Here is a 24,059-nt window from a genome sequence, read left to right as displayed (position 1 = left end):
CAGTTTGTTCTCAGGGGTCGATTCATTCTCTAACCCAATAAAAAAGTCAATAATAAACATTGTATTTAACAGCCTGAGCTACACGTGGGGTATTTTACCAGCATGGTTTTCAAGTGCACTTGAGTTTACCTTCTGGCTATTCTGAAGAATGAGTAACTCGTTCCACTCCATTCAGCAACATCCACTCCTCCCCCAACCTCCCACTTTTGGACTGATCACCTTTTAGAAACAAAATAAAATGAGCCACTCTGTGAGAAAGAGGTGCATTCCCCAGTATTAAGATTTTAGTCACCTTCCTGAGCTGAAAATGGCCTACCAGTAACCTAGAACAGACTATTTTGTTAGAATGTGAAACAGGAAAAGTAACAAAATGTCCCCGTGCATAATTTTCTACACAATTCAGCCTTGCCCTGTTGATATTTGTTGAAAATTATAACATGTACCTATAAACTGAATCATGAGAACAGTTACTGAAAGATAGTTCCCAACACAAAACATCACACACTTCACTGGCTCTGTGATTCCACTTGCAGCTTTATACACCACTGAAAACATAAATACCTCTCAATTCTCCTCCTTCAATAGAAAAATAACAATAAATCTTTGCAACTGTAGTTACTGGCTGTTTCAGAGGCCTGGCTTAGGATGTGGATAATTAGGTTACAATCAATTAGTGGAAATATCCAAAATAAACAAGTCAAGACAACATCCAACTTCCTGGAAAGTTAAGCTCCCCCAGCAAACCAAACATTTCAGGAGTATTAAAGCTCTGTTCTTATTTTAGGAAAACAGCAACACTATTTTCCCTGCTTCATTTACAATATAATCATTATTCCTGCACTTTGTTTCCAAAAAAATCACAAAGCAGGTCAAGCTCCATTGAGGCAAATATTATTTCTGAGGACAGCATTTGCTTTCTGACACAGCTCTCTCTTCAGGGAGAAGACTGACCAGAACATGCATGTGTTCAATTATGAACCAGACAAGTATGTAGTGCCACTCTCCCAAGGGGTTTTTGATTTAAGTCTCAGGGAGGAAAGAATTAGGAAGAAGTGGGGAGGATTGTTGGCTTGAACTTGAACTACGTTCTGGTGAAAAAATTACACTGCTCATCATAACTGGGAGGGAAGATGTAGGAAAAGTTGAAGGGCAGTTTCTGGCCTTCCATTCCCAAGGAGCTGAATTTTCCCAGTCTGAGCTGGCATGCTGCTGTCATGTTTTAAGCAGACTTTTAAAGCATTTGTCCTACTCTCACACCCAATTTACAGACATGACTATCTGTGTATAATACAGAAGTGTATCATGTTGAAAATAAAGCTAAATTAATACTCAAGGGCATTCTGGACCAGACTGCAGGTAGGAGCAGGGAACAGCTTGCATTATTTTCCTTCTTGAAGCCTGCAGCCACTGCAGAAGTATTTAAGCTGAAGTGGTAATTATGATATGGGGAAGCATCACAACTTAACAACTACAACTAACTTTCCATGGCACTGTTAGCTGATCCTGCCTGTATAGCTCAAATTCCTCCCATAGCTACACGTGATCACCCGTTCACACAGCCAGAAACTGAATCTGCCACTGATTAGGTTTGGGAATTTCTGTCATTAAATGCAATCCTTAAATCCTGCTGGATACTGGTAAATTAAAGTGTGAACTCCAAGCTCTTTCACTCCCACAAAGGAACAAAAAGCAAGCAAAGTGCTGCTGCTCTGTTTGTGCAGCCATGGAAAGAACACACCACAGAGACTCCAGATATACTGATTTTCTGAAAGAAAATAGCAAGTCCAATCCAGCCTATGTATATCTATACATATAAATATATATCTATATAAATAAATATACACACATATATATATATATATACATATATATCTGTGTATCTGAGCAAGGCTTAATGGATGTACATGGAGCAATCTCTAAGAAGCCATAACTTCTGCTCAAGGTTCAGAAAATACAAGATTACACTGTTTCACCAGAGAACTGTGCTTTATCCAGGCAACTGATTCTCACCACGATGGGAAGAAAAGTATTTGACTGTAACTAGCAAGTTAACACTGTAGGTACTAACAAATATTTAAGTTTATGCTCTTTTTTAGATTTATTTATTACTTTACAGGAGTTCCCCAGTGTAGGAAAGAAGGGGAAAAAACAAAAAGGAAAAAAGAAATCATATTCAATTAGACCCTAACACAGTAAATTCTCATTTCCTTGAACATGGATTTTTCCAGAATGACATTAAACTCAGGCCACATTAATTTACCAGTAAATTATTATTAATACATTTTCATGTATGTTAGCATAGCAATTTTTCACCCTGCATCTTTAGCAATTTAACACATTCCTTCACTAGGAGTCTACAAGTCCTTCAATAAAATGTCACTTCAGCAGGAAATTGTTTTTCTCCCTTCATGATTGATGGAGAATTCTTCCAACAACAGTTTAACCTGTGAGATTACACATGCTGAGCAAATTTTAAAATCACAGAACATAAGTTGTCTTTTCCTCTTTTCCAAACTACTCAAGTTTCAAGAAGTAGACTTATGCTGTGCTGTTTCTGATAGCCTAAACATCAACATACAACTGGAGCCTTCATTCTACCATCCTGGTAAATTCATTGCTGAACAAGTCAGAAGTGCATCTGCAGATGCAGTCGCTGAATAGGCAGTGATTGACTTGGTTAAAGCACATTACCACAGAATCACAGAATTTCTAGGTTGGAGGAGACCTTTAAGATCATCGAGTCCATCCCATGTTCTAACACCTCAACCAGATGATGGCACCAAGTGCCACATCCAGTCTTTTTTTAAACACATCGAGGGATGGTGACTCCACCACCTCCCTGGGTAGATGATTCCAGTATTTGACCACTCTTTCTGTGAAAAACTTCCTCCTTAATTCTAGCCTGTATCTCCCTTGGCACAGCTTGAGACTGTGTCCTCTTGTTCTGTCTGTTGTTGCCCGGAGAAAGAGACCGACCCCCAGCTCACCACAGTCACCCTTCAGGAAATTGAAGAGAGTGATAAGGTCACCTCTGAGTCTCCTTTTCTCCAGGCTGAACAACCCCAGCTCCCTCAGTCGTTCTTCATACGGCTTGTGTTCCAAGCCCCTCACCAGCCTCGTTGCTCTCCTTTGGACACGCTCCAGCATCTCAACGTCCCTCCTAAACTGAGGGGCCCAGAACTGGACACAGCACTCAAGGTATGGCCTCACCAGTGCCCAGTACAGGGCAAGAATGACCTCCCTGCTCCTGCTGGCCACACTATTCCTGACACAGGCCAGGATGCCATTGGCCTTCTTGGCCACCTGGGCACACTGCTGGCTCATGTTCAGCTGACTGTCAACCAGCACACCCAGGTCCCTTTCCTCCTGAGCACTGTCCAGCCACACCGTCCCCAGCCTATAACGTTGCAGGGGGCTATTGTGGCCAAAGTGCAGGATTCGGCACTTAGACTTACTGAACTTCATCCCATTAGAATCTGCCCATCCATCCAACCATTCCAAGTCCCTCTGCAAAGCCCTCCGTCCCTCTAACAGATCTACACACGCTCCCAGCTTAGTGTCATCTGCAAATTTGCTAATGAAAGACTCTAAACCCTCATCCATGTCATCAATAAAAATATTGAACAGCACTGGCCCCAGCACAGAGCCCTGAGGGACACCACTGGTGACTGGCCACCAGCTGGATGCAGCACCATTCACCACCACTCTCTGGGCCCGGCCATCCAGCCAGTTCTGAACCCAGCAAAGAGTGCTCCTGTCCAAGCCAGGGGCTGCCAACTTGTCTGGAGTGTGCTGTGGGAGACAGCGTCAAAGGCCTTGCTGAAATCCAAATAAACAACATCTACAGCCTTTCCTGCATCCACTAGGCGGGTTACCTGGTCATAAAAGGTGACCAGGTTGGTCAAACATGACCTACCCCTCCTAAACCCGTGCTGACTCGGTCTGATACCCTGGCCATCCTGTAAATTCTGTGTGATGGCACTTTATATAAACTGTTCCATTATCTTGCCAGGTACTGAGGTCAGGCTGACTGGTCTATAATTACCAGGATCCTCCTTTGCACCCTTTTTGTGAATGGGTATCACATTGGCCAGCTTCCAGTCATCCAGAACCTCAGCAGTGAGCCAGGACTGTTGGTAAATGATGGAGAGTGGCTTTGTAAGCTCATTTGCCAGCTCTCTCATTACCCTGGGGTGGATCCCATCTGGTCCCATAGATTTATGAACATCCAAGCATTTCAGTAGTTCTTTGACTGCCTCTTCTTGGATAATGGGGGGACCATTCTGCTCCCTGACACCACCAACCATTCCAGGCGGGCAGGTTCAATGAGAGACTGCAGCCTCTGTCGCAGGACTAATTAGAAATGACCATGTATGAATTCCAGCCCCTTGGAACAGAAATTGAGCCACACTTCTGCTCTCTATGTGCACTGCATGAAGGTCACATGGATGGTCAATCTGCTGCATGCCTGCTCACTGCTAAACCAGACCAACCCCACAACTAGCAGCTGTCCCATCAAACCCACCCCTGCTTTCCAAAATTTGCTAAATGGAAATAAGGAAAGAGAGTCCCACGGAGATTTCTGCATCAAAAACTGTAATTAAGAGTTCAACACTAAGCTGCATGCTCTACTTCTAAATGTTTCTTGCAGGCTTTTCAACACACAAATCTATAAAAAGTCAGACCTTTTAGCACAACACGAAGAGCCATTGATGATTTGTTTGTCCCTTAGGCATGTCCCAAAGTAGACTTCCAGTGTTTTATTCCTTTCTCTGTCTTGTACTTCTGACAAGCATGATAATTATTTGCTGCTTAATTTTGAAGGTGTTATCTCAATTAAAATAGACCTCAAGGTCCTTCTCTCCTCACATCAACCTCTACACTCCCACATGACAATACAGAGCAGTGAAGGTAACAGCAGGCAAGCCTACACATTCCTTTTACAAGTGGCATGGAGAAAACTCTACTGGTTTTAAGACCCCTTGCTGATTTTGTGAAGGCAAGATGGAGGGAAATTAGGCAGGCCAGTTCAGTGGCACATGGAAAATATCACAAGTACCAGCAGCAGAACAAATTGCTCTCCACTTTGTCATGCTGATCTACAGGTACCTGTTTATCTTCAGAGCTTTAACTGATACCTTTGGTAGAGTTCCACATTCCATTCCCAATACAAGTTACATTATCACACATTGCACTTACTACAAAGCACAAAAGTTGAGAAAAATAGCCCAAAATAAACAAACCCTCCATCGACAAACTCTCTATGAGCTCATAATAATGAACAGTGTCTTATCCTTATCAGCAGATGCTGTCTTACCTTTATCAAGAAAAGCTGAAATGTCCCTTTCTCCTATTCAGCTCTCAGGAACAAAAGAAATGAACTCCACCCTGCGGGCAAAGAACATTTTTTTACTGATTAGTGATATTCTGAAAAAAAGGTTTAAATCATTACAAAATAATACAGACCTTCCAATTCTTGTGTGATACTCAGGCAAAAATACGATGCTCTGTGGAAAACCACCCACTGATGGCACATAAGCAGTTATGTATTTACTACTTTATTTTAAGAAGTAACATGCAAATGCTCTTATGAACTGCAGCCCACTGATGGCAAAATATTCAACAATACTGGTTGACAAGGAAAATTACACTTTTATATATTAGGTCCACTTCCAAAATAAAATGGCAATATTTCAATCCACTACACAATCGTCAACTGCAGTTTTCTTTTTCATCTTAACAGAGGACCCAGAAGAATGAGATTACGTGATATACATGACTAAAAATAATTCTGGATCCCCTAATAATTTACATATTTTCTAAAATAAGGATCAACACTCCTCCTTGTTGTAACAAATGCACAAACTCAAGCCCTTCCATCAAAGTAGGATGGGATTTTTATGGCAACTGAAGCTAGAAGTCTTAGGGTAAGACCAAGAGTCTCATAAGCAGTATAGAAACTGAGTTTCATTTATTCTGCAGTATAACCATAAAAGCCTTACTGAAGTCCTCAGCAATTGCAGCTTCAGTCAGCTGCAGGGGACTGAAGACAAGGCTGGAAAATGAATCACAGAGGCTAGAAGCAAAAGAGAAGAAGAAGATAGAAGAGCTGCAGAAGGATGATGATGAAAGCTGCTGGAGAACAAGCATATTAAAGTTTATATAGAAATTTCACATATTGAACAAAAGGCACAAGAGTAGAGAGGGAAGGAGAAAAGCAGGACCAGAGCCTCATTGTATTTGCTCTTCAATTAACTACTCAATTCCTACACTAGAATGTGGAGCAGAAATTATTCATTTAGACAGCTTCCCAAAAAATTTACAATCATAGAATCATTTAGGTCAGTAAAAGACCTTTAAGATCATTGAGTTCAACCATAAATGTCACTGCTTATCTTATCTGAAGTAGTTTTACATATATCAACACCAATTCAAGAGTTAGATAATGGTTCAAGCTCATTCCTCTCCCAAACAGTGGCCAAATACTTATTTCCTCCACATTACAAGAACACCAAGAAATTTTACAAGAGCATAAATACAACTGACTTGCTGGTAATGGCCAATTCAAGTAGCTGTCCTTGTTCCTACAGCAGGTTTGTCATTCTACAGTTTTAATAACCTGATGTTTGAAAGAAAAATTAATGTTGTTTGTTATTAAAGAAAATAGCCAGGTAATTAAGAGTCACTAATCAGATGTTATATTTTAAATATGCAACTAGCTCGTAATGACATCGTTATTTCACAGTATACATTACCATTTCCCTTTTTCTGGGATAAAAGAAAATCTCCATTAATTTTTTTTTTTTATTCAGTGAACAGTCATGTATAAAAATCCTACTGAAGTAGTTGTGATCATTTGTTTTTGCTTCTAATTAACAGAGACCAGCTGCTAATGGTGAGTCTGTGACCCCAAAAATACTTCTACCTTTGATATCTTGGAAACTTATATGCATCTCTAATATACAACATATATTAAAACTCAGTATAATTCACTGGAGAGATTTTGAAAGCTTCCTTTGCATTGCTGATTGTTTTCAAAAAGGCACAAATATTAGGGATTCTGCTTTTTCACATACATTAATTTGTGCACATAAGGTCACATCTGTTCTGAAATACTCTGTTAAATTATGTTTACACATCCTAGAGGTTTGTCTGGTGTTTACACAGAGTTACAGGTAGAAAAGGTTTGGTTTAGCAATTTATTTTCAATCCAATGTGTATGAGTATTTCATCATCAAATTACTTTAACAGCACACATTTAACAGAGCAACTTTCAGCAGCATCAAAAACTTTCCCAAGTAAAGAAACCACGCTGGGCAAGCTCTCCTGGCTTCTTCAGAGCAGTCACACAGCTCTGGACCTGCCACAGCATACTCCCTGCATCCAGCCAGGGACTGACAACCCTCCCAGTGAAGAGCCTTTCCCCTATGTCCAGTGCAAACTCATTCAAATCTGTTTGACTCTGCCCTCCTGCACAGTTAAAAGAGGGGTGCGGACCTTATTTGGAGCTGACAATTTACGCAAGCAGTTACATTTCCACAATCTTTTTCTGAAGGGGTTGAAACAGGGTGGTTGGCAGTAAAGAATGACAGCTTCTTCCCCTCAGCTCCCACAAAGGGACAATAATTTCTTCCTCAATTTTGCCACACTCAGCAACAGGCAAAAACGTCATAGAGATATTTTCACATGACTTTCCTGTTTTCTAAAATCTCTGGAAATCATTTTCCTAGACCTTTTTACTCTTTCTCAACTCCATCCTGCAGACACCAGGGATGGGTTTCAAGTAGGTCAACTCCACAGGTGAATGTCCCCAGTAATCACAGCACAGCCTCTCCTACTTGAAACAATTCCATTTATAACCTTCAAGCATACAATTCTGTCTTATTTTTAAAGGAGTCCTCAAAACAAAAAATTTTCCATGTTAAACTAATGTTAAATACACAAATGGTGATGTATTTCACTATTGACTGACAAGACTGGTCTCTCTTCCTGCTTTATCCATAGTAGTGCATCTAAGTTCCCAGCTTCCAAAAAATATGTTGTCCTAATTGAGAATGCTTCTCAGTCTTCTGCTTAACTGACTTGATTTTTTCTATCTGTCATCTAGAGGAGCTGCCTAGCAAACAAATGGTTCAGCTGGCATTTGACCATATGTTACCTCTCTGGTTTGGCTTAAAAATACAAAGACCTTCCTTAATTTTATTCTCAGAAGCACAGAAAAGACAAGGATGAATAAAAAAAAAAAAAAAATTAAGCTGTACAGTTTACTCTGTCCTTTCCCAGACCAATACAGCTGCAATTTGACATCCATGTGCCCAACCTCAGAACTGGTGTATAACCAATACAAAGCCCATAAAAATGTGTAGAGGATTCAGTTAGCATTTACTCTAAACTGCACAAAAAACACTTGTATAATTTTGAGCTAATTTATCTTTCCTCTTGACCCTGCAAGAATAGACACAGAAGGGTGAACTTAGCTCTGACCGATACAATCCAGGATTTCACAAATAAGCTGATATTATTACAATGAAAAGATGGAAAACACTACAGGAACCATAAAAATGTCCTGTTTCATAAGATAAGGAAGCTTTTTGCTACAGCTAATATTTGTTTTGACTTCTTAAATGAAGCTAAGTAGTATTTTCATTGTTCTCTCACAGCTCTTTCAGAAGGAGCAGCTGCTCTGACAACACAAGGACCAAAGGCTCCACAGCCACTGACAGGAAAGTGCCCTTTCCCCCTCCTGCCATTTGTCAGCCTTAGAGGCAAAAGCTGAGAGAGAAGCACAGATTGGAATGATTACACAGAAAGTTTGGGGCTAATTAAATACATTATTCAGCATCAATAGCATTTGAAATCTATGGAGAAAATTAATAGGTGCCATTAGAAAGTTCTAAGGGAGATAGATTACAGAAAAGTGTTACAGCATGAGGAACACATGATTTCACTTGAAGCAGCCTCCACAAGACACCAGAAAAATCCCAAAAAACAAACCATGTACAGAAAACTTCATGAGTATCTTTTTTTAACATGTGTGAGTATAATATATAGAAATATATGGTTTGGTTATAGAAACCCAGATAATTCTTCTGGACATTAGTTTTCAACAGTAGCTTGAGTTCTAAAATTACCCAACATTATAATAATAAGGAATCAATTCAATGCATTTGCAGCTGTCTCTACCTACCAGTTTTATAAGGGAAAATTAGAACTGCAGTACAGACAAGATGGTTAGTAGGCACATCAATCTAATTACAAGTAGACAAAAAAAAATTGAATCTGAATATAAATCAATTCCTCCTCTCCTAATAGACTACATGATCTCATATAACAGGATCACATAAGATACAGCTTTTACCGAGACCAGGTCAATTTGAAGTTTACAGTTTTCTAGTGGCATAGCAGTGAGACAAGCAGAGGCTCTAAATAATAAAATAATAAAAAATTAAAAAAAAACCACGGAAGATTCAGCAAACATTGAATTGACATGACTCTTTATCTGTGAAGAACTGAAGCCTGGAAGGACAAGATTTTAGCAGGAAAGTGTCATCAGTGACCATTATAATCAGTGACAATTGTCAAGCCTTATATTCTACCCCCCACATAGTCAAATGCTAAAGCCAACTGCAGCACATAGCAATCAGGTGCTGACAATCTGCCACCTTAACCATAATTCACACATATGGATAAACTCTTCTCCGGAGGTTTTACAGCTTTCCTGTGGCTGCCAGTGTTTAAGTTGTCAGGAAAAACACAAGGCCCTTTCTTACAACGTTGTTACAGAATACAGTTTTGCTAACCCCTGAATGCTCACCTATTTCAATGCATTCCTTATTATTTCCGATTTTCTGTACTTACTGTGCTGCAAATTAGTGCCATCTGAGAGATTCTCCAAGATGCAGGCACTAAAAGCACCACAGGTGATCTATGCAATGAAGCCCTTGTCTTGCTCATGCTTTTCCACGTTTCCCCATAACATCCTTTCCCTCTCTATGGCCCCGTGCCATTCAGGCATTCAAACACTGAGCCTTCTTTGCTCATTGTTAGAATGACAAGCACCTATCTAAACAGAGAGTGTGAAACACGATCCACGTGTTTTCAACTGAAATCCAACAAAAAAAAGACACTTCAGACTGACTTTTGAAATAATATGTTCAAATATTTTCTTAGTGTGAAAGGAGTAAGCTGTGCTCCTCCAGTTGGAAAAGCCGCTACAAGGGCACTGCAAAGATAAGGAACATGGGGAATTTGGCTTCTGTGTTTGCTGTCACCATTTCCATGGCACACAAGTACCACAAATCAGATGCTCAAGGAGTAAAGTTTAATTCATAATTCATGCTAACTAGGTCAGAGTTATCCCAGCATTAATAAGCTACAGAACAATCATAATCAACCAAGACAATGACCAGCACTGCTTGCTATTGTAATAGTGTCTGTGTTTGGGGTTTTTGACATTTGGGGGAGAGCTGTTAGTTTGTTCAGGGTTTTTGCTTTTCTTTGCTTTTCAGATGCAAAACTCTTTGATATTTGAACTTCTGAGAAGCAGCTCAAATGTATAATTAATAATCCACTCAACTTCAGAGGACCTTAATGTGGCCATATCAGCAGAAATGCAGTTGTATTGTACTTATTACCAGTTACCCCATGGAAAAGAAATCTAGCAATTAAATATATGTAATTGCTTAAATCAAAGTCAACGTTTACAAATTTTGAACAAAGTCTGAGTACACACAAAATGTGACAGTATAAATATCCCTTAAGTTTACATGGCTCTGTTGAGACGTATTAGACTTTTCAATATTAGAATATTATATTCCAGCCAGCCATGAAAGTAGTACTTGAAACATTCTAGTGCTGTTTTTAACTCCAAAGTAGAGGAGAAAAGGCTCTACAAAAATCATGTGTGTTGACATTATGAGTCATCTATGTATGTGCTTTAAAGTAACTTCCAATATTATTTTGGGGCACATAGTTTAGAGGGAGAGTCAGAAAACGCATTTCAAAGGACAAAGATTAAGCGTATAACTGTGGCTTCCACCTACACTTAGAAACTGAAAATTCAGTTCCAGCCTCAGGCCTAGGCTGAGTCCAAAGATCCATTTGGCTCTCTACACACAAACTGGCTGGCACTATTGGAAAATGCTGGGCCTGTGTGGCTACATTTTCCCTGTGGAGCTGATAGGACTATCATTAGAGATGAAAGGAGCCCTAGGCTGCAGGCTGTAAAGGAGAGTGGGATGTGCTCCCTGAAATTTGTAGATACCTATCTGAAGCATGCTGGAGAAGACAGAGCACAAAACTATGGGATGCTGATGACAAATGCACATATGTATATTTGAAGGGCCTTTGACATACTTGATGTCAACTCAAAGATGTCCTCATAGGGGTCTAACAAAGCTGAAGCACACAAAATCAGGTCTGAGGAAGGACAAGAGGAGCAGCAGGTGCCCATTAGTCAGCTGCACTCTTCTGCAGTGAGTGCTTATCCAAGAGTGATTGCTTAATTCAAGTACCTGGCTAAGGACAAGCAGCTTGCAGGTGGCTCTCCCAGAGACACTGAGGGCACAGCAGTGCAAGCAGGATCCCCACGACAGTGGTCCAAAGAGGAACTGTAAACCCACTCTCCTTCTCCTCACTGAACACACACACTGCATCACAATGTGTCATGCATGAGAAAGAGAGATGGTGTGTCCTAATCAACCCATCTTCTCAGATTAATCTCTAAATCAGTGTTGATACAGTAGGGCACAACCATGGAATGCCAATTAAAACAGAAAAATGTTTATCCAATTCAGCATTCAATTCTGGGTGTGTTCTCTGTAAATGTGAAAGCTTCCATTGAAGCAATAGGATTATGAAAATAGTGAAATATGTTAAAGTCATCCATGCATGTGATCATGCCACTGAGAAAAAAATAACTGTGATGGGACAAGGCTACCAAAAGGAGTTACAAAACTTCAGTGCTCTTTCTCCTTTTTTAAACAAGGCTAACAACGTAAATAGATAGTGAGAAACACCCAGAGAAGTGAGAATTACAGTCCATTACAGGCTGAGGCAGTGAAAAACAAGAAAGCCAAAATAACAGCATAAAAATCAGAGTAAATTCTAAATCCTTGTTTACAGCATGACGTGCTATGACTTTTAAACAAGGAGCACAAACCTTTCTGTCCTATTTTTAGACTTCACACAAATCTCTGCATTTTCCATTAAAAAGACCACCACATACTGTAAATAAAACAGTGAATTGGGGGGGTGGAGGGAGAGGGAACACAACAGACAGCCCCTTTCTGAAAGGGCACAACCACATTGCTAGGTAAGCTACAGGAAAAACGACAGCCAGATCGTCTCCATTTATTAACAAAATTCATTGCCTTGAAGGAAGGAGAGAAAAAGGGTGGGGGCTTCCATTGCAACTTGGTCATATAAAGGAATTTCAAACTACATGGCCAAAACCAACCAAACACACACGTGAGAACAAACACTGCTTGCTCAATGAAATCTCACAACAGCAGTAAAAGACTGGAGTATAAAGTCATTTGTGAACCAAATGGTCCAAACAAAAAAATGCACCTCACTACAGCACAAAGCAAGTTACTAAGTCACTGCTGTAGAAAAGCAATTTGAACCTTGGAGCATGTTTCCTTTTGCTTGTATTTACTTAGGAGTTGAATGATTTCAAACTACATAGGCAGGATACTAAATAACAATCACAGGGTTTCTGTGTGTGTATATTGCATATGTGTTAAGATGCATTTGAAAATTATATGAAGATTGGGAGTGATTAGAAGCCTTATGCCACAGAAATGCTGCACAGGCATGAAGAATGTATAACATTACTCTTGAATTATTAAGGGTCAGAAGGTCAGCCCATGTATGCAGACCTTTCCTCTAAACAAGGTTACCACAGTGACCTCCTCAGAGCTGCCTGCATCCTGGTGTATTTTTGCCCATCTCTGCTCCAGGTTTTCACGTAGCTGGAATTCCACAGATGGTCCCCATCACCCCCAAAGAAATGTTTTTTCCAGATGAATTCCCCAGAACAGAACTTCATTTCTTTGACAGCAGAGGGATATTTTCCAGAAAATCACGATTCCCAAAAGCACAACAACCAGCTAATATTTAGTCACTCCATCATCTTAGAAAATATGGTACAAGTGTAAAAACATTTCAGAAGGCACTGACATTCCAATAAATGCTGGAAGCTCTCTGACCAGCGTTTGATAATTGTATATGCAAGGACCTGTGAGTCCCTTCACATAATTTCAATCTAAATAGTGTATTTGCAGTAAAGCCTATGCTAATGTCATGCTTCTGAGGTTTTAGTCAACAATTTTAAACATGGTATTCTAATGTCCTTTGTTAGACCCACAGAATAGTCAATAGTTCAATACTCCAGCGTCTCCCTTCTCTTACTATTTCATTTGTTGAAGTTAATGATTTGCTAAGTTGATTTCCCGTCAACCGCAGCCTCTGTGTTTCTCAAAGTTCCTTAAAGATTACTTCAGTAAGAAAAGACATTATGCCACAAAGATAAAAGTGAAGATATTCTAGTACATAATTTTCCAGCTGAAGGGCCACGCCTCACCACACACAGCTGGGACCATAAACCCTCTTCAAGCCATCACAGAGCTTTTCGATGCATGCACATGCACCCCTCAGCAAAATAACCCACACTTAACACAGAACATGTGCATTCAGATTAGCAACCCTTTTCCAGGAGTTCTGCTTGCATTTCTGGTGAAATACTGTAATTCCTGCATTATATATCCATTCTACAGAAGGAGCAAAATACAGATTTCTTCCTTAAAAGAGATTTGGTATGATTAATAACAGAAACGTTCTTATAAAGAAATAACTTGTCTGTATGAAGAGCAGATGCTCATCTTTCATACAAGCTAAGTGGACTTACTGAGTATGTTTTTCAGGAGAGATGAGAACTCCTGTAACCCAAGATAATACAGAAATGTATATAAGGAAAATCTTTAATTTCCTACATTAGCATAATACTTTAAAGGGAAGTAGTCAAAGAGAGGTAAGTGTAAATAGAAGGTGAATAAAGGAAATCTTGACTTAATAATTGTTTTTTAATCTCCTCTGCATTTATACTTCACTGACCTTAAAAAAAATATGCCTCATTTTCACTGCCTGCTGTAACCACTGCAGCAAACATTAAATCTAAACCAAGTCAAAGCAGGATTTCAAAGCAGTGAAATAGCTCGCTAAAGATACTTTAGGTGAGTGGTAAAATGGGTAACCCAAATGCTCTTTGATTCAAAATAAAGTTGCCAACTAAAAAATTTCCACGAGAAAGGTTTCCTCCACTTGCAGCTCAGATTTTTAAGGGTTTCAAGTTCACTGCCCCTAAGCCTTCCCAGGAGCTTCGCAGAAGGTGAGTATCATCATCTGCCTTGTGTTGGACAACTCAAAAAGCAACAACAAATATACTGAGATGGCACCTGTTGGGATTTTTAAATGAGCCATAGTGAGCTCCTACTCCTTGGTAGCACCTTTGCAAATTGCTCCTCTCCCAGGTGAAAACCCAAAATGCTTTAATTGGTAGAGGATGCAGCATAGGGGGCTGCAAAGCATTAACTGAAAGTAGCCCAACAAAAAGTCCTTCAACACCAGTGAAGGCTGGTATAAACCCACCTCGTAACTCCCACAGTATTATCTAATAGGATAAGATAAGCTAATTTCAGGCTTTTCTCTAATTCTAAATTTAAGTTTTCTGTTAAAGACTTAGCTGCTGAAAATTAAGATGGTAACTGTTCAACAATTTCCTCAAAGATTGAAATTCAAGTTGCCTCAAAGCCAATACATCACTCTCTTTAAAAAAGAAACTCACCAGATCAAATTTTAAAAGGTAAATCACTTTTAATTGAATGTTTTACTTGAAAATATATTAGAATTACCACCAATCTTGAGTGTTCACATAAGTTTATATGTTCTACTTTTGCTATACCACTCCTCATATTTGCAGACCTCTGATTTTTTTCACCTTTTCCAACAATTTTGGCAATGCAGACAGACAAATAATTTTTCTTGGTTTTCCCTGCTTCCATTGTAGCTGACTCAGGCTTGGTTTCAAATGTCTGCAAAATATATTTGATGTCTGGACTACTAATCCACAGAGGTTTCTTTTTCAACTTGTTTCCTTGGAAGGTGATGGAATCAATTCTATTACTGTTATTTTCAGAAAAAAAATTGATAGAAGTTCAAACACTACTGTTTTGTTTTAAAGAGAGCCAGCCTTTGAAATTCAACTACCTGCCAGTGGTCTAAAATGCCTTTTTAAGCAGTTCACATAACATAGCAAGTAATAAACATAAGGCAAAACTTTAGCAAGTATAAAAAAAGATAGGAAAACACCCACATGCCATTACAGCCTGTTTCGAGCTACACATGCAATATAAATCAAGCATAAGGTAACAGTAGCTTAACTAATTCTATTAATCTCTATGAGTAAGCGTTTCATTTGGCCATTTTCACATCCTGTAATTATTCCAGAGGAAACGCAGGTTAAAGGTTCAACTAGCACTTAAAATGTCTCTTAAAACATAATTATATATACAAGACCTAGCCTGTGGGTAAAACTGGGAAACCTACAACACAAAGCATTTATTTTTCCCAGATAAACTGCTGAGTCCAATTATAACAATAACATTTTTTTTTATCATTATTACTACTTGGTTCTATACAAAGTGTATCTCAAAAGGAAAAGCTGTCTGCAAGCTGCACAATTTGGGTCATAAAGCCTTAGTATTCAGCCATAATAAATGGTTAAAACCAAATTATGAGTCCCCTCTTCCAGCTCACTCAAAGGAAGAATCACAAAAAACAAAGTCAGAGTTGTCAATTGCTCCATGTTCTGTAGGGGATCACTACAATGGCACAGGCTTCAAGGGCAGCTCAGTTTGTTTAATAGTAAAATATGATTTCAAAAACCACAAAACATCTATTTGCTTTCTTTCTTTTGGAACAGGAACTGATTTCCAAAGATGGAAAGGGAGTCCACAAATTGTGTGTGCCATGATGTACCTGTTTATCAAACTGCTCTTAGGGAAGGGAAACAAAAGAAATCAAACAAGCAAACAAAACAACTGCAGCAACCCAAAAAAAAAAAAAAAAAACCACACCAAAAATACCCAACAAAACAAAAAAACAGAACAAACCAAACAGCTCCATAAATTTAAAGTAAAATTACTGGGCATGCAGTGGGAAAAGGCTGAGAAGAGTTAACATTCAAAACAGGCAGGAATTCAAGTGAAATAGATAAAATACTCAAGAGAATCTTGCAACTTTTACCTACAGAGACCATTAATCTCCTCCTTTCTATTAAATATCCACAGTAAGTGCTATATATGGTATATATTAATTTGAAACAAAGACAGTAAATTGTATTAATTTGCTATTGGAAATTTATTTTAAAGTACATAAAAGGCTATTTGCCATTATGGAGGCAGCTCTGATTCTGCTCAGCTATGGTCTCTTAATTTTTGGATGTGAAAGCATCAATGCGAGGTGTTCATAATTAAGTCTGTAAGCACCAATTCAAAGTCTGTGTTCTGGAAAACATCAGCTTCTCTACTTACTTCAAGAGGTGGTATTAATGGAACCTAGCAAGCAAGTTCCAAGTCTCTAGTTTAAAATTAAGAAAAAAAAATTCAACCTGAAAAGCTCATGAAAGGAATATTAGTGTTAAAAATGCTCTAAATTCGCCACTTAGTGAATACTAGAATTAAGGCAGTTCATGAAGTGTGAATTTAAGCCTCATATATTCATAGCAATGGGTTTGCACAATATTGACAAGCAAGCCATCTATGCAACCAAGGGGGGAAAAAAGAGACAAACCCAAATACCCCAAGTTAAATAGCAATGCTCCAGTGACCATCCTGTTTCAGATGATGCAAAAAATCAACAAAATCACTGTAGCACTTCATATAAAAAGATTCTATAAAAACATGAAAAGGGGAGTTTGAAAAGATAATACATAGCTACTATAGTGTCAAGCTGGAACTTAAATACAAAGGAAAATGACCATATTATATACTGAGAAAGAATTTTGGTTTACATATTTTTCCATTATTTATTTTTAAAAACATTCCACAGTTTTACTATTAAACCCCAAAACCACCCTAACTGGTTTTGACATATTTTTAGAGTTCTTCCAATGTTTTCCTTTCCTTGGCAAATTTTCTTCAGACTTGTATTAACATCTCACTCACCAACACAGACAGCTAATGGATTAGTACAGGTATGTGCCAAAGGTGGCAAGCACCAAAGTACAGGCAACAGAACAAAGCCCAGAATATGTTTTGTGTTTTGGACACACTTCCTAAATGTTTTAACCTTCCAACATCCAGACATACTGCAAGATCAGAGAGCACCATGAAACTATTCCCCAAGTATCTTCTACAAAGTAAAGCATCAAACTGTGTTTGCAGTAAGACACCTCTTTGTCACTAAATCTGAGTTTCTGGTTGTTCCTCACGTAATCCAGTTTATATTGATGACACCTAGGGGATGAAGAGGGAATGGAAATATCAAAATGTTGTTTCTCCAGTTCCACTGTGAAGAAACAGCAGAAAACTCCAAGGTCTCCCTGACCTTCTAGCACTCTGTGGCAATCTTTACACAAGGACTGTGTTCTCACACAGCTCCTGCTCTGTACAAGGTACTGATCTTTTTGTTAACATTTGGCATTCAGGTCTTCTTGTCCTACTTCTCTTTTGACAAAAGAGCTATTCATGTACAGTGTAATCCCAGCACAGCATAGGATCCTGTCCCAAAGATAGGTCTGTTTTCTCAGTCCATTTCTCTTCCTTGCTCAATATCAATCCCTGGAACAAGCTGCCCAGAGAAGCAGGTGTGGATGCCCCACCCATGGAAATGTTCAGGGCCAGGCTGGATGGGGCTCTGAGCAACCAGGTCTAGGTGAGGTGTCCCTGTCTGTGGCAGGGTGGTTGGAACTCAGTAGTCTTTAATGTTCCTTCCAACCCAAACTATTCTGTGGTCCTAGTGACCCTCTAGATTGGAAATGGGAATCAACACTCTGGATTAATAATATTGCAGGAAAAATATTTACCATTTTGATGGTAAAATTGGTAAAAGTGCTGGGCTTCAACATTTTGCTTGCTGGCAGGAGTCAAATTCCGTTGGTTTACAGTGGGAGCACCAGAAGCAGCTCAGCTTAAAACATCATATTTGCCCATGGTAGGCTCAAGATTTCCCTTCCTCTTTCTATTCCAGTACCAGTGATTTGCTACATTTACACAGAACCACATTCCTGCTGCTGAACAGTGGTGAGTCCATTGCGAATGTTCACGGCTGGCCTTTTCCTCTCTGTCAGTACAAGAGGAACACCTGCGTCATACTGAAAGTTTGCAGGGCAAGAGCTGAAGTCAGTGCAGATGATTTGAGTTATTCAAGCATTCCAAACACGTCTCTTCTCAAACATCAGGCACTTGATGCATCTAACAATAAGATATATTTTTTAAGAGAAAGGCACATGGCAAAAAATTGAAGAAGTTTATACGGAATCAGAGTGGATTCAGAAATCTCTGGCAATGGATCTTATTCAGCATGCAAAGATTTTATAAATTGAGTGCTACTTTTTCTTAAAGAATAAGACATCTACAAAATGTGCATAAGAAAAATAGTGTTCAATTAATATGTATGAATATCAGAAGTATGCTGATACTTAAAACTGGGGAAATGATAGTCAATTAGAAAGAAACATTAGTCAAAACAAAAGCAGTACGAGAATGCATTCATTGTCAAATGTAATTTTTTCTTTTTGTTGAAAGAATGTATGACAGCACACACCTGTTGTTTACAACCTTACAACATTTCTAATGAAAAGGTGCCAATGCAAACCAACTCATGAACTCTCCACACTGCTAAGTAGAAAGAAACCAAGGCCCTGACTCAGCAAGCACCTATTTTTGCTGGAACAAGTTACCCACCTTGAAAGTTCAAAGGAGTGTCTCACGCAAAATGAGTTGTCAGCCTGCAATAGCATTTCAACACTTGGGGCTAAAACAAGAACCTAGGAAAGAGTCACATCAACACTGTGTACTCTGTGAAGAAGTGTGATGTATACTTTTCTACTTTTCAGTTGAGGAATAAAGTTCCTTGATTTTTTTGTCACAGATGTGTCATGGCTCAGGTACTGCCCACTAGAGCAGCTATTGGCCATGGGCTTGCTACAGCTGCAAGACGAAATACAGAAAATAACCACCTGGGAATTAGCTGTACAGCTTTCAATTCCCATTACTGACAGGAAAGAAAGCATGGGATGAGCAAATTAAACACTTGCACTAATTATTAGCACTTTGGAATTCTTTTTTCTTTCCTAGAAGATCAAAACCTCAAACCCTCATCAATGGTCTTCATCAAAACACAAGAACACAAGAAAATCTCCAGCTTTTGTCACCACAATTCCATTTGACCTAGGCATGGCTGCAAAACAGCCCTGGGCCTTCTGCAGCCAGCCTGCACACAAGCCAGGGCTGTGTCCCCAACTCCTGCAGGCACAGCATCACATTTCCCTGCAGCACCCCAAGCTACTGCAGCCACTCCTGATGCAGAGCTGTGAATGTCTCTGGGCTCTAGAGCCTAGTTAAATATTTTTCAAAACACATCAGGTTGAGAAGGGAAACAGAATCTTGCTAGATCTGCTCACCTATGCATATCTTAAATGCCCTGATCACTAGGAAGACATTTAGAATCTGAAAACATATGTGTGTTTTCCAAATTTCTTCTGTACAAGCTGCTATTATAAAACCAGATTCCATAAGAGGATTTTATGGATTCAATAAAAGCAAGCATCTGGTGTCTTCTTAGATTTCATTTTTCAGAAGAGACCTGCTCGCCTGTAAGAGAATTTCCCATAATTTTGTCCTTTGTAGAATACTTAAATATGTATGGTTTGATTTACTGAGAACTTTCCAGTTACACTGTTGCCTCACTGTACAGATATACAAAACCCATCCATCTAAGCCTGCAATCTTTTATTACACTTGTGAAACTCCACTATGAAAAAATCAGGCTGATAGTTACATGGATAGGGAGCAGAGCTACAGCAGGCACACCACGCTGACAAAGTGCTTTTTTTAGCAACAGAATTGAAGAAATTATGATGGCACTGACATTAAATAGCAATTAATAGATATTAAGCAGTAAACTTAGGACTGAAGAAGGTGGTTTACAACAGGCAAAAACATATGACTGTTGGGCTGAAGTGTTCAATGTTTGAGAACAATTGGTTTGCATTTGGCCACCTCTCAACATGTACATACAGAAAATTTCAGTCCCACGAACACAAAATCACTGTATTCCATTTTTGATAATTTCCCACACTTCACAAATTAATTTTTGTTTCCTTCCATTGAGTAAATGCACAGAGAAACTGCCTCACATGCATGTAAATAAACACAAATATGTACTTAATTTTTAAAACCTTGATATTGCCCTGCCTTGATTTGTGAATGTTGCAAAGTGAAATTTAAGTTGTGTACTTCAGCTAAAATATTCATAATACACTCCAGAAAATATCAAGGCATTAAGCACACTAGGTATCAAGCAAATAAATGAAAGGCTTTTTTTTTTAATTACATCTTAGTATTTCTGGATAAGAAAGCATCTTCTGTGGTAGGCAAAAGGATAATTCAGCTGTTACTATTAGCTCACCTTCTGGTTATAACTTCCAGATACCACATTATATGATTTAAAAGGATCCTCAACAAGTTATTATTAATTTGACATTTACACTGGTGCCATTAGTATTAATTTTCAGTTCTCATTCTGAAGAACAAGGATTTTAATCTAATAATTCCATGACTAAATACAATACTAATACTAATTATCAAAGCAACTATGATTTTAAAGTGATTATAAGAGTAATTATTTTTACAACTGGGCCTGACAACTCAAGAGGATAGAACTGATTTTGTGTTTTATAAATGGTATATTTTCTGTGTATTTTTCATCCTTATAACAATTAGTTTTCTCTAAACACTGGAGGTTCAATAGCTGAATTTGAAAAATTTGGCTTCACTCACCTGGGTAAATAAATCCTTGTCCCAGAGAGAACAGAATAATTTTATTTCCTTATTATCAACTTCCTCTGAGATACAGAAAGTCCTCTTGAAAATACTGCCAGGTACTAAAAAGAGATTTAGCATTTCCTTAAAACAGGAAGATTTGTAGTAGGAGATGAGCTCCCCATTATCCATCTGTTTCCAGTTGGTTTTATTCACAATACCAAACTTTCCAGATGTTTCATCCTTTGTCCCTCTGGAACAATAAACCATGTTCCTCTTACAACCTCTTTATATCTACCCTTATATCTAAACATTATAAATAATTCTGAAATGAGACGTGTGTTAAATGTTTATTTTCGGTAGAGATTTCCATGACCAGCATTCACCAATTCCCTCTCATGAACTACCTACCAGAAAGAAAGAAAAGGATGGAGTGTGCTTCTTGGTGCAGGGATTTGGGCACTGGGGAGCAGCAGCATGGGGTTAAGTCAGCTGGAAGTAAAACTAGAGTTAGTTCTGCCTCCAGTGAGCCATTTCTACATATTGAAAGGAGGAGAAGCAAAGAAAATAAATGCCAGACCTGCAGGTGTGCTAACAAATTAAAACTGGAGCAGGAAAAGAAAAAAGCCTGCTATATCCTTTCAGCCCTGCCTCACCTCAGCACTCTCTGTGATGTAACCTTTTTCTAAGGGGAGCTGCACACAGTCAGTCTTACCCATAATCAGGCAGTGAATATCTGCATAGGCTGGCATGATTCTGCTGCTGCCCCTAACCAATGCCATTTGTCACCTGGAACAAGAGTCCCCAGCTATTAAAAGATGGAGAAAGGAAAAGAACTGGCTTCTCCCTTGAGCACAAACAGTAACTCAGAAACAGACATTACTTTCAGCTATAAAGTATGTTAGGGTTTAAAAGTTTTCAATGCTACATGGTACTGTCTTCTGGTTTCTCAGGAAAGCTTTGAAGAGAGGATTATTTAAATAATTTGTTCTTCTCTACTTGCATGACTTCTCTCAGTATGAGCTACCATAATGCACTGGAAAACAGAGTATTTGTGAGGTTGTCGTGTGCTCTGCGTCAAAAAAGTCAGAATCATAAAAAGACTTCTTAAATCTCCAAATGGTATTTTATCTCTGTACGTGTTCCACTTGGAATTTTCCATATCTAGTAAAAATGCAGTTCTTTCCTTTATGAACAACAGGAATTTTTATGTTAAGTTACCACGTTCCTTCAAACTAAGAAGAGGAAGAAACTGAGTCATGTAGCGAAGGCGTCAGTATTTTAAATGTACTGGAGAGAGCTTTCCACAGAAACCGCACATACAATTTAAATTTATTTTTTTATAGAGAAAACATAAGCCATGATGTTGCTATGAAAAGGTTCCTGTTGTAAGCAGGCTTTCCGAAATTAAAAATCACTATAAAAGAAGCAAGCTTCTGTGCTTTGTATCCTCAAAGTGGAGCAGTGTACTTTTATGACTGCAATGAAATTGTTTTTCTGAGAAAAAGACTGAATGGAATGGAAAGATTGTCACATCCAAGACTTGGGCTCATCATGGATATATACTCTGAAGTAGAGCAGAGCAATCTCACAGTCAACAAGAAGTCAGGTAGTGCTGCATATTCGGAACAGGGAGCTAAGAAGGGTCTTGAGATGCAATTTAAGCGGTGAACGGCAACACATTACTCAAACACCAACTCAAAAACTCAGGAAGATCTTGTGAAACAGAGGACTCCACAGAAGTACTCTGGTAGGTCAGGTCTTTGCTTTGGAGTTCATTCTGGCTTACAAACACTTACAAACCTAAAGACACCTCTAGAAAAAGTTGACATCTAGTACACTCTGTGGACAGATTTTATTGTCCTATTGTTTCTTTTTTATGATCACATTTCCAACCTTATATCAAGAATCTAACTCTTTTGCTTTACTAAAAGAAAGCTGCTGGTTCTTCTTTTAAAAATTGCTTGGTAACTGAAGTCCCTCTGAGCAAGTACCTTGCCTAAGGCAGTAAACCTAAAACCTGCTATGGCAAACCCAATACTGGCAATCCACAGCAGGCTGGGGATCTGCAAGTCTGGGCCACTACTCCTACAGAGCTTCAAAAGGCAGTTTGCATGTTGGTACTATCAGCTCTCAATATTAGGAGAAATGTACCTGATCAGAAGGACTTCCCAAAAGACCCTGCCATCCTGCACAGATTTTCCCTCCCTGTGCAATTCCAGTTTCTTCTGACAGTTCCCCAATAACCACCTACCCTGCTAGGGGAGAGGGGTGGTGGGAAAATATAGACATTTATAATCCAATCATAACTCACAGTTTTGGCAGCTCCTGAGCTTTTGTCATGTGGACAAAGCCCCCACAGCTGCCTCTGCAAGGGCTCAAGCCAGATTTCTTCCAGTTTAGGAGCTGTCCTGCTCTGGAGTGAATTATCTTGAGCTGGTTTCCCTTCTTACCTATTTTTCCCCAACACTTTCTTATTAAAATAAATGTCCAGCACACTATCACTCCCATATGCACAGCATGTTGGGTACACTTACAGTACACATTTATGTAAAGCATACACTCAGTAACTGTGCTATTTGCCACACTGCAAGCAGACTGCATGAGTGCATCCAGAAGAGTTTCTCCACATCCCAGTAACTTCTGCCCAATTCTTTGCAGCAATACCTGGTCAGATGATGAACTCCCCATTTGCAGGAGGCAAAGACCCAGCTCTCAGTCTTTCTTGCAACTTAGAGTGAGAGTTTCCCCCTGTTAGCAACTAGAGCTCTCTAAACCAGTGCATGCTTGCTTTGGGGTGGGGGGAAAAAGGGGGCATGACAAGACCAGAAAGCAGCTGTTAACACAAAGGACAGCCTTAAAGTCAATGCAGAGCATTATAACTCTGTTCTACACCTGCTAAACCTTTTCCCTGAACCTTATTAGAAGCATGCTCAGCCAGGCAAGGAGGGAATTAGAGGGTCTCTGTAGTGCACTCCCACCACAGGGAGCTGTGCTGGAGCAGCCCTGTGCTTT

At 39.1% G+C, this 24,059-nt stretch overlaps 1 protein-coding gene across 1 annotated transcript in view; it reads right to left on the bottom strand.

Annotated features, from left to right (window-relative positions):
• The window catches only part of BMPR1B (bone morphogenetic protein receptor type 1B), a 233,986-nt gene that overhangs the window by 183,025 nt on the left and 26,902 nt on the right, over positions 1-24,059 (bottom strand). The window contains exon 2 of the mRNA XM_071431661.1: positions 5,318-5,388. The gene's annotated coding sequence lies outside the window, so the exon portion shown is untranslated. The remainder of the gene's footprint in view (positions 1-5,317; positions 5,389-24,059) is intronic.

This window comes from Agelaius tricolor, unplaced genomic scaffold (genome assembly GCF_023055355.1).
Source record: "Agelaius tricolor isolate 1412-34295 unplaced genomic scaffold, bAgeTri1.0.p SCAF_8, whole genome shotgun sequence".
Classification (NCBI taxonomy): domain Eukaryota; kingdom Metazoa; phylum Chordata; class Aves; order Passeriformes; family Icteridae; genus Agelaius; species Agelaius tricolor.
This window is presented reverse-complemented; position numbering and strand designations above follow the sequence as displayed.